Here is an 8,471-nt window from a genome sequence, read left to right on the forward strand (position 1 = left end):
GTTACATTGTAAGCACTTACTGAAATACAAAAAGGCGCGTCCCATCGAGGAAGAAAACAAGAGGACAGAACAGAAAGGTCGTCAATACAAGTTCTCGTTTTCTTTCGCTGTGCAAGTGTGTTGATTCTAAATCACCAACTAGTCCAGGCATCCATCTTATCTGTATACTTTGTGGGGCACTACGGTACGTGACCGCTTAAGAGAAGACAAGACTTGTCGTGTTAAATTATATAAAATAATTCTATAGACGCAGTATACTAACCCACGCCAGGCTGCTACCAGCCGCGTAATCTTGATCTTGTGCTGCGTCATATATGTACTGGTAGTCTGTGCCATAATAATATTCGTAGTCTGCAACAGCAAAAACACGAACTGCTTAGAGCTTGCTCTGACCTGTATACTGGACGTTCGTATGTGCTACGAATCTGCATTACCAAGTAAGGGTATAATTTTATCCCGCGCAATCATTCCGAAAGAGTGTATATGGGGTTGCACAGAACACAATGTCTTGTCGAGTTGAACCGAGCATAACACACGAACAACTGAGGAAGCAGCTGGCATCCCTGAGGCAACTGGCGGAGCATATCCCAACCACGCACTTTTTTGAAGATCTGCTATAACAGCACGATAAAACACACTTAGCCTAAAAAACAAGAAAGGACACACGAACGTCTATAGGAGCGAGTGCGGCTACTAGGCACCTGAGTTTGGCAATAGAGTCACCTTCAACTTTTACGATGTTGCTACTTACTCGACGGGTCGACGTAGGCTTGACCCACATTTTGAAGACATGGCTCACATTTTGTGACAATCTATTAGACAAGATTGGCGTGGCAGGATTTCTGCAAGGATTCTACGTGGAGCAAACACCAGCTCTCTATTTTACGGCCATATGGAATGAAAAGAATTGCTCCATCATCAAGCCTGAAATCGCACCGTGTGGGCCATCACACCAGCGAACCCCATATAGACAACAGGTGTTGCATGTGTCGTTGCTCTTATTAAAGCTGTGCTCAGATTTGGTCACTTGTAGTGAGCGGTTGAACATGTTTTTTACCTCAATAAAACAGATGTAGTGGAGGCCCTTAAGCGCTGCATAAAAAGTGCGTTCCTCTTTGGTTCCCTCACCCGTGTGACCGTTCTTTTCAGAACTTATGGGCTTGAGCTGCGAACACATTAAGCGCCCTTAAGAATGCATCCAGAAACTCGCCCGCATTGCTGTTGTCGGAAGCCTTATTCCTGATATCGACTTTTTGGCATAAGTGTAGAGGTGGCTAACTTTAGGCTGGCAACACCAAGAGCATAGACGATACGTAGTTAGGTTTCGGAATGACTGACAGGGCAGAACAATCGTGAGCGTTGAGCTGAGGCTGTAGGTTTCTCTACCTGTCGTCTCAATATGACTTTTGCCCACGATCTCAGAGCATTATGATTTTGCATAGGCATGAAACAAAAAAGTTAAGTACACAAAGGTGCTACTCGGCAATGGTCGGTGCAGCTTCTCATGGTGAATAGTGGTGGCAGCGAATGCTGCACAGTGAAGCGTTGGCGGACCAACTCAGGGCTGTCTAGAGGACCCGTGTGGCGGCAGAGGGGCTTGGCCTCTCTTACCCGACGAGGGAGCAGCCAGCATCAGTCCTGGACTGATCTTCAAGACTTCGAAAAAGTTCTCCATACCCTACCATACAAAGCACTACCCTGCTGATTCATTGTCACTTGACATCATCTGTCCTAAAATAACAAAATACTGCATATGCACCATCATTTAGAGAAAAGCGCAGTTTAGAGAAGAAGAAGCTTTCTTGTAGTGTGCATCACAATATTTGAATCCACGTAAGCATGGATAACTGATTGCATTGCGATGATAAAGCATGCTTTGCTGTATGTGTCCATGCGGGTACTGCTTCCTATACCAACTGCATTGTAGCGCAAATCACACAGTGGCCACCGCATTCGGATTTGCATAGTATTGTGCGTTTAGGAATGAAGAAGTAGGCCTACTACTTCTATCACACGGCATCTACGAGTATTTCCAAAAAACCCTCGATTCAGTGCGGATCAAGTGTTTTTAGGCCTAAGAATTTTCTTAACCACAACGACAAAAAGATATCATGTGTAGTAAGCCTCACGGAGTCAGTTTGAACACGAAAGCTGTATGGTGCATTTTGGTGCAACCGCTTGGATACGATGACAGAACGTTGACAAAAATCACAGTTCATCACTCTTTCTGAGTAGTAGGAATAATATGAAAGTGGGACGTATCCTCGCAAATTCACTTGAATGTGCAGTTTTTTTTGCGTAGCATAAGGACAAAAATTTGCACTGAGCGTTTGGTGTTTTGTTCTCTTCATAGACTAAACCTTGAAGTTTAAATGCAAAGGCAGGTGGGACGACTTAGTGAACGTGCTGTTGATTCTGTCGTAAGTTCAAAACCACACAGCACGTTGAACTACAGGCAATTGAAATTATCCACTGTTCTTCACTGCTTTGCCTGTCCTGGCCTTAGTTCATTCGAATGTTAACTTCGCTAACTAACTAACTAAAAACTAACTGACCAACTATTTAGTGAACTAACCGACTGACTGACTGGCTGACCGGAGCTAACTAACCAACCAATAGAATAGCTCACTGATTAACCAACTAACAAAGCAACTATGGCTGTTACGCTGAGCACTGAGAGTCTACCGTAACAAAGCTGCATTATAGATCCATGTTATCGTCGATTAAAACTGAGTTTCTACTTTGAAGGGTATAAAAAGGCCTTTGAAATGATCTTTTTATACCGTTGCCCCACCGCATGTTGTCTAGTGGCTAAGGCACTTGACTGCTGACCAGCATACCGAAGGATCAAGACCCGGCTGCGGTGGCTGTATTTTCGATGCAGGCGAAAATGCGGCAGGCCCGTGTCCTCAGTTTTGGGCACACGTTAAAAACCCCACGTGGTCAAAATTTACATAGCCCTTCACTACGGCGTCTCTCATAATTATATTGTGGTTTCGAGACGTTGAGCCGGACATATCATTATTATCTTTATACTATTCAAAGTATAGGCTTTCTTGTCGTCAACGATGACCCACTAACATAGCTCGTGTTTCGGAACGAGGAACGTGTTCTCAAGTAGGCTCTAATATGCTTCATATGATCCCCTTTGTGGTATAGCTAAATGTGCTCGGTATAACTACAGGTAACCATAAAAAGAGAGACAAAGTCTGATGTTCAATTAGTGACTTATTTGGCTTCACATAGTCAAAACGCTCTAACTCAACATTACTTCTATTAGAAAAGCGACATGTAACGTAGTTGCATGTGTAGTAATGCACAGCTGAAACAGGTTTGTTTGCAGCTGTGTAATAATCACCTTTATAGTTCTACACGCTCAAACCGCAATGTGATTATGAAGCACGTCCCAGTGAACACCTCTGGCAAATATGACAATCCGACGTTCTGTAACTTCAACGCCGCACAGTACACGATCATCTAGCGTATAGCCTCCACCGAAGTGCGACGACCATGACAAGAATCGAGGTCGTGACTTTCGGGTCCCCTGCGGATTTTGAGAATGCCTTTACCACCGAATAATAAAACATATTTCGGGAGTTTTACGTCTAAAAATCACAATGCGAATATGGGAGACGCAGAAATGGGAGACGCAGGGCACCAGAAATTTTCACCATCTGGTGTTCATTACGTGCACTGTACTCGAGCCTCTACCATTTCGACTCCATCAAAATGCGACCACCGCAACCGGAACCAAACCCACGACATTTGGGTCGGCAGCCGAGCACCCTAGCCTCAGGCCCATCGAGCTGGACGCCTTTACCACCGGGGCAGGCGCGTAGCCAGAAATGTTTTAAGGGGGGGGCACCCCCTTAAAATGGTAATTTTCCAATCTCCATGCCATAAAACCTTTTGGGGGAGGGGGGTGCCCGGTGTCCTACCCTCTAACTACGCCCCTGCGCTGAGCGGAACCGCAATCTGTATAAGACAATGAAGTAGCACTCACTCGTTGTAGCGGACATTCTGGTGCTTTGGCGGTGAAGCGAAGGAGCTACAGCGCACGTCAGACGGTATCGAGTCACGAGAACGCGAACGCGGCAAGCACGCGCTGTAATCGGCGATGAGGATTGTATAAGTTGATAGTACATGCCAACCATTAGCCAAGGACTTGCTCTCGGGATGCAAGGAGATGCTATAAGAACTAATAATGACTTGTTTATTGACTGTAAGAAGCCAGCTGAGAATTATTTGAGGCCTCAGATAGGTATGAATAATTATAATAGCTGTGGTTTTACGTCTCAAGGAATAGGAATGCGTCAGACATAATGGGTGCCTGCTACACAACAACAGCAACAAAAACGCGCACTTCAGTCAAAGAATCAGGACGAAAAAAAAACTGTTGTCAGAGAATAGTTGGTGGGTACCGAAGCCCTATGGAACACTTCACGTGGAGTACCAGTTACAGAAGCCCCCCCCCCCCTTTTTTTTAAATGTACTTCTTTGTCTCTTGTTACATCTCATACCAGTAATCTTTCCACAGTACAACTGCCTTCATTGAAACGAGACGCAGTGAGCGTCTATAGGTGGCGCTGAGTTCAATTCAGGAGAGGAAAGACTTGAGTGCGTTCAGCAGCTTGAGAACAGAAAAGAACAGTGATGTTTAACGCAGACAAAAAAGAAACTGCAGTGCCCATTTCTAACAGAGAAAGAGAGAAAACGTGGCTGATCTCTCTGCTTAGGAATCGGTACAGCACGAAAAGGAAACGTGTCTTTACAAAAGCAGTTGAGTGGTTTTTGTGCATTGCTTCACCACAAGAGCGAGGAAATTAATGTTACACCAAAAAAAAAATTGCCCGCAGCTTCCCTCGGGGGAACACTGAGGAGGATGCGGAGCATATAATTGGTTAACGGGGTGTTAAAGTGCGACTTAACTTGGGTCGATGGCTAAATTGGTTAACGTGGTTGTGAAATGGGGTGTTAAATTGCGACTTACTTGGGTCGATGGCTAAATTGGTTAACGTGGTTGTAGGAGGGGGTGTTAAATGAGTGAACACGTACACACGTATGCGAAAGGACGGCGCTGGTCGAAGGGACGTCGATCATTGTGTTTGTGGATTCGTTGGAATTCATTTCACCGCGACCTTGGACGTCGACGCGCCGTACAAACCAACCGACGAGCGGCAACTGAGCGAGCGAGCGCGGACCTTGAGTATATATACAGCGCGACGGCACATGCACTGTCAGCTGTTGAATGTTCTCGAAGGAGAAGCGCGCGCGCGGCACAGATGGCGACGGCGCGACGGCGCATGCGCTGTCAGCTGTCGAATGTTCTCGAAGGAGAAGCGCGCGCGGCACAGATGGTGGGCGACGGCGCGACGGCGCATGCGCGCGCGTCAGCTGTCGAATGTTCGAGAAGCGGTGCGGACGGCGCGGACGGCGCGGACGGCGCACTACAAAGCGCGAGTATAAGATGCTTCCGCATCTAAAACTATAAAGTCACGCAAACAAAGGAAAGCACATCGAAACTTGCAACGCGCTGCTTAAGCAGAAACCGCGCATGAAATTAGCATACACATGACGACAGCAGACCGACAACTCACCGCTTGACATTTAAAGCGTGCTGCTCATGCAGTGAGAAAGACGTACCTAACGAACGCACAAGTACACGCAGGAAAAGCACGAATAACGCTCCCAATTGGCCTTTTTCACGACAAGTACAGCGCCCTTAGCGGCGAGAGCCAAAAGCGAATTTGGTGGCTTTCCGGTCAATGCGACAGTGAGGGAGCTTGTGCGTTCATTTGCACCCGATATGGTGCGCCGACAGGTTTCGGAGGCCACGAGCCACCAAAAATGTTTCGGGGGAGGGGCGCCGTCGAAGCATTTCCAGTGCGCATGCGCAGATGGTGCCCGTAAAAAAGGCCCATTGTTACTTTATCGTATGTGAGCAGCGCACTTTTTTAAACGCAGCTGCGACAGCTCAGGAAGTGACCTTGGTGTTCTCTCGATGAACGTGCCCGTAAGCGTTCAAGTAGGAATGACCGTGCACTTGCGCGCTCATTGGAACGTGAGAGGCAGCGACCTTTAGTGCACGTCTGACGCTAGGGAGCCTTCATGTGCGCGCGTCTGCGCATATGAAGGCTCCCTATCTGAAGCGAGCTGTCCACGCAATCTCGCTACTGATGATGAAAACGCCCTGATGTTGCGGAGCTCCGAGGACCAGCCGGCGCTATCTGGTGCATTTGCTTGCCGTTAGCAAGGTTGCCAAAGTAAGTTCTGTACTTTAGTAGTTGCGCGCTGCGGAGCTTCAGGTTTGACACAAACAGTTGGTTCCACACTTCGCGAAACCACTTTGTTGTTTTCAATCTGTTGCTATACATTTTACAACGTCGTATCCGTGACGGAAATACGTCAGTGAAGCCGTGGTGAACCTTGGCATAAAACACTTTTGTGTTAAAAAAGGCAGCGCTGCCCTAGCAGCATCAAGTCTGAAGCTTAATATGAGGGTTAGGAAGCTTCTTCTTGACCTTCAGTTTTTTTTCTATTTAGAGTGAAAGCTGTTATCAGATAACAACGGCAGGGTGATGGGGTGGTTGTCCGCCGTCGCCAACGCCATTGTCCGCAACCACTATCGCGCAAAACTAGAAAAAAATCAACCTAGAAAGAAAATTCTAGAGCTACGACGCAGCAGAGTGACAGCGAAAGCTGGAAGAGGCTCCTTTTCTGTTGTAGACTCTCTTAGGGCTACTACAGCACACCATATATTATCGCAACTTTGATGATGTAGGCATTATGAGCGGTTTATTTGTAATGCGCCATGCTGAAGTTATTAAATACCTCCTCGTACGTTGCACAGTTCACACTGCATGTCAAATGGTTGTTATTTTAATCAATTACTACGCAATATCCCACGTGAAGATTCATTGCTCGACATGTCGATTGTAGAGGGCGTTTTAGCGAAAAAGTGCCAGGCACCAGCGTGGTTTTCCTGTAGAATTCTCGACAGGCACGCAGAGGGCTCGAACTAAAATTCCGTCCGTTCCACGAAGTCTCGTTCGTTCCTCGAAGCCCATCCATCCCACCGAAGCAGCCTCGCTTCCTCTGAAGCAAATCGTAGGCCCAGAATGAAACGCGATGCGTGCGTCCCTCTTCTTGCATCAAAGGGCACGCTGGACAAGTGATGCTACGCTAGCAAAACTCGAGCTCCGAACGCGGCATGCAACCGATGCTAATGGCGTCCGTTGGTGCGCCCTTGGTTGTCACTGTTCCAAGGCACGGGGCGCTTGCGACTTCCGGTCGAATCCGCTGTTTTTCGTAGGCAGAGGGGGGGGGGAGATTAACTGCAACGAGCCTTCGCAATAATATTAGCAGTAACTGTTGATGTTTAGCTTCCTAAATGATAGGGCACTTCTTTATGTGATGGCCGAGTGGGTGTTTTCGGAGAATTCACGGCTTACAAAATTTAAACTCGGCAGAAAAGACCATCATAATTCACTTTGTGCATACGGCGTAATTTTTTAGAAACGAAGCGCTTAATAGCCTAACCTTGTCCCGTGTCTGGCGTAACCAACAGTATCTCCCGAACCTATATAAAAGATGGCACTGTCTCATAGAAGTACATACAAACTGCAGTTGAGTGAAGACATTCCAGATGGCGCTGTACCATTACTCTTAATTGGCTGTTGCGCAGGCAGGGAAAGAGATTTCTCTCTCAGTTTCCTCGATTGTCGCCGTACGTGTCGGATCGATGATGGGGCATGAACGAAGCGCAGTGGCTGGCGCGGGGAGCCATGGCGGCTCGTGCTCGTCGCCAGACAGAGAAACAGACCAACAAACAAGAACCGACAGACAGACAAACAGACAGACGAGCGCTTCGCTCCAGTCATCATCGTTAACTCCATGAATATGCTGCGAATTTTCTTATTTTGTGCTGAAGCAGGTACAGGCACTAGCGGCAGTAGTGCCGGTGGTGGGCAGCCACAGTGTCGTAGTGGGCTCCCGTTGTGATCTCACAACAGCTTTCGCTATAACATATCACCATCATCATCTGCCCACATAACCCTAACCCACGTGCCTTCTCTAGGAATTCAGTTAGCTATACTTAATGACCAGCGGTTATCCTGTCTACGTGCTACATGCCCGACCCATGTCCATTTTCTCTTCTTGATTATAACTATGATATCCCTAACCCACGTTTGTTCCTTAATCCACTCTACTCTCTTCTTGTCTTTTAAGGTTACACCTACCATTTATCTTTCCAGTGTCGCTGCGTCGTCCTCAATTTAAGCTGAACCCATTTTGTAAGTTCCCAGGTTTCTGCTCCGTAGCTAAGTAGTGGCAAGATGCAGCTGTTATATACCTTCCTCTTAAGTGATAGTGGCAATCTACCTGTCATGATTTGAGAGTGCTTGCCAATCGTGCTCCACCCCATTTTCATTCTTCTAGTTACTTCAGTCTCATGGTTCGGCTCCGCGGTT

This window comes from Rhipicephalus microplus, chromosome 8 (assembly GCF_043290135.1).
Source record: "Rhipicephalus microplus isolate Deutch F79 chromosome 8, USDA_Rmic, whole genome shotgun sequence".
Taxonomy (NCBI): Eukaryota; Metazoa; Arthropoda; class Arachnida; order Ixodida; family Ixodidae; genus Rhipicephalus; species Rhipicephalus microplus.